General features: G+C 34.9%; 1 long non-coding RNA gene across 1 annotated transcript; it reads right to left on the reverse strand.

The window, feature by feature from the left end:
• Positions 1 to 1,385: 1,385 nt before the first annotated feature.
• On the reverse strand, positions 1,386 to 2,432 carry LOC127527790 (uncharacterized). Its single transcript, XR_007934915.1, has 3 exons — positions 2,293 to 2,432; positions 1,535 to 1,623; positions 1,386 to 1,454 (listed from the first exon to the last, which is right to left on the reverse strand). It is a non-coding gene; the product is annotated as an uncharacterized LOC127527790 (long non-coding RNA).
• Between the last annotated feature and the right edge of the window lie 334 nt (positions 2,433 to 2,766).

Raw genomic sequence — 2,766 nt, forward strand, 5'->3', positions numbered from 1 at the left:
TTTGTTGCGGTGATACTAGTGGATTGCATAAACAGTCTTTTTAAAGAAAAAGAAATCTTCATTTCATGTCTAACCCACATAAAGCACAAACCCAGCACCATCTTCTGTGATACTATTGCTCGTCTTGTACTCAAATTTAAATGGCTTTTATTCACCCATATAGTGTCTTAAATGTGAGTTAATAACTGAATAACGAAAAAGGAAACACTTTTCATGCAAATTTTATTGAATAAATGTTATGAGAACAACAAAAGTGAACAATGTGAGAACAATGCACCTAAAAAAAACATGTCAAATGTACAAAAAAACCCAAAGTAGTAAAAAAAAATCACCACATAGCTTTAACATATTTTACCCAGAGCACAGAAAATTTAAAGTTACATTGTTTTGCTATTTTGATTATTAAAATTATTCCACAGATAACTTCTAACATATTTTAATACTAATAAAGCCCAAACTGCTAAACTGCTTAACAAATATATATAACTTTATCAAAACGAAAAAATATATACTGTATACAATTTAAAAGTACACAAGAGGAAAATTGAAAGGTCCTTCTCCTTAACTATATCTGGATGATCAGATGGCCCTGTTGAAGAACACATAAAGGTCCAGTTGGTCAGGATGATTGACAAAACAACGTCTCAGGTCTCAGGGTCACAGCCTCCCCAGGCCCCTGTGGACATTCTCAGCCAGCATACTGTTGTGGTGTTAATGCAATTGCAGCTCCACTTCAAGAGGGTCTTCAGCAATCTTCTCTCTTCAGCACCACAGTCAGTTGCATGAGACTTGACCAGGGTGCATGGCAAAGGGCATCACTGAACAAAAAAAAGAAAAACAGCAAAAAAAAAAAAAAACAATGGTTATTATCTGGTGTAAATCTTTCAGTGTTTGCAGTTCCATTCATAAACCAGAAGTAAATCATAAACTGATAGAAATGGGAATTAAGCAGAGGTGAAGTTTAAAAATTGAGTTTTAAAAGTATTTGAAAGGTTTTTCATTTATAGCTGGCATTCTATATTTTTGGTGTACATGTGCAAGCTGCTTCACCAGTTCTTTCATAAGCAAATTAGTGGTTGTGGATTAAAGATTACACTGAGGAGTGTTGGGGGAGAGACAGTACCAAATACAGGAAGGGACTAAATTGTTCAGAGCTTTTTATGTAATGAATAGTATAGTACTTTAAAATCAATTGTGAAGGAGACAGCCATCCAGTTTATTAAAGCTAAGGTCAAGTAAATGAGCTTGGAATATGGAGAAAAACAAAATGTAAACAAAACAAGATACAGTACCCCAGAATACTTGGCAATGACGCCGTAGATTCAGACCCAAGACTCAAATGAAGGATTCTGGAAGCACTGGGCAGTAGCATCATCTTCTATTTAAACAGATATCACAGCATTCTCTCCTTCTTTAATTGCTGCCCTATCTTTCAGTTAAATTCTTCCACTTCACTAAGGCAAGTAAAATATAAAAATAATAAACAAGAAATATTTAAACACTTACTTCAAACATTCATAGACTTGACTTTTACCTGATACTGTATTCTGGGCCACCAAGAAATAAGTCTTCTGCCTCCTGTCCTGATACACCCTGTAGAGCAGCCAGGGCATGGATGATGGACTATCCAAAATTAAGAAAGAACAGAATACAAAACTTGCTTGCATGTAACTGAAATATGACCACATCACATTATAAGTGAAGGCATACACCAATTACCGAGTAACAAAGCATAATACCCCTAAGAATGTGTGCTTTATTTTGCAAATGAAACAGCCTGGTTTTGTTTCTATTGAAACTCATACAATGAGAAAAACACAACAGTTACTGGGATTGCGAGGATTCACACACACACTAAAATATTGTGGTCTAATGTTGGGGAGTTGCATAAGAAAAAACACATTTTAACATTCGTTAGTGGATACCAATTTACTTCTCTCTTTAAAAGAATTGTAAAATTTAGACACCTGATCTGAGATACATCTAGGCAGTTCAGATTTTCATATTCCCAAAAAGAGAAAACCTACTAATCCATTAATCAAGTATAAATCAGTAAACAGGAAAGTCCACCTGAGCAGTTTTTTTAATAACACAATTTATTAAAAGTTTTGCATATTTCAAAACATTCATGCGCGTTCATTGAAATCACCAGCCTATTTAAAACGGTAAATTTTGTAATATTCCAATTATTAAACAAAACGTCAGATAATCCTAAATATATCTAGATTATATTACAGTATATACTGTATTCTCAAAAATTGAAAAGCATTCAATAAACATTACATACAGTACCTTTAATCATAAAATTCACGGACACACGTCATATTTCACTTCGCTCTCTGACCGTTAAATTGTTGCTAAATTCTTCCCGTAAAAGATATTCTTTCAAGTCGTTGTAAAATTGAAAAGTCTTCATTTTTTCAAGAAGTGAAAATTATTATTCTGCCAGGAGAAAAATTCAATATGCTCCTATTCTCTACAGCGTTCTTCTTTCTCCTTCTCACTCGAATGGCGAAAGTTCTATTTGTTAATGCAGACCGAGAAATTAAAATCCCGTGGTAACTTTTTTTCTCGTGTGTCGTAAAACATTGGACATGCGCAGAACAAATCGGACAGCGTCGTGAAATGAATTTTAATTAAGCAGAGAGCGCGTGCGCGAGACAAATCGGATGGGGACTCCTGTCGCAAAGTAAAAGAAACGCAGATCGTGCAGGGTCGTAATAGTTAAGCTATGCGCCTGCGCGCGCAAATCTGGTAGGCACGCAG

This window comes from Erpetoichthys calabaricus, chromosome 5, assembly GCF_900747795.2.
Source record: "Erpetoichthys calabaricus chromosome 5, fErpCal1.3, whole genome shotgun sequence".
NCBI lineage: Eukaryota > Metazoa > Chordata > Cladistia > Polypteriformes > Polypteridae > Erpetoichthys > Erpetoichthys calabaricus.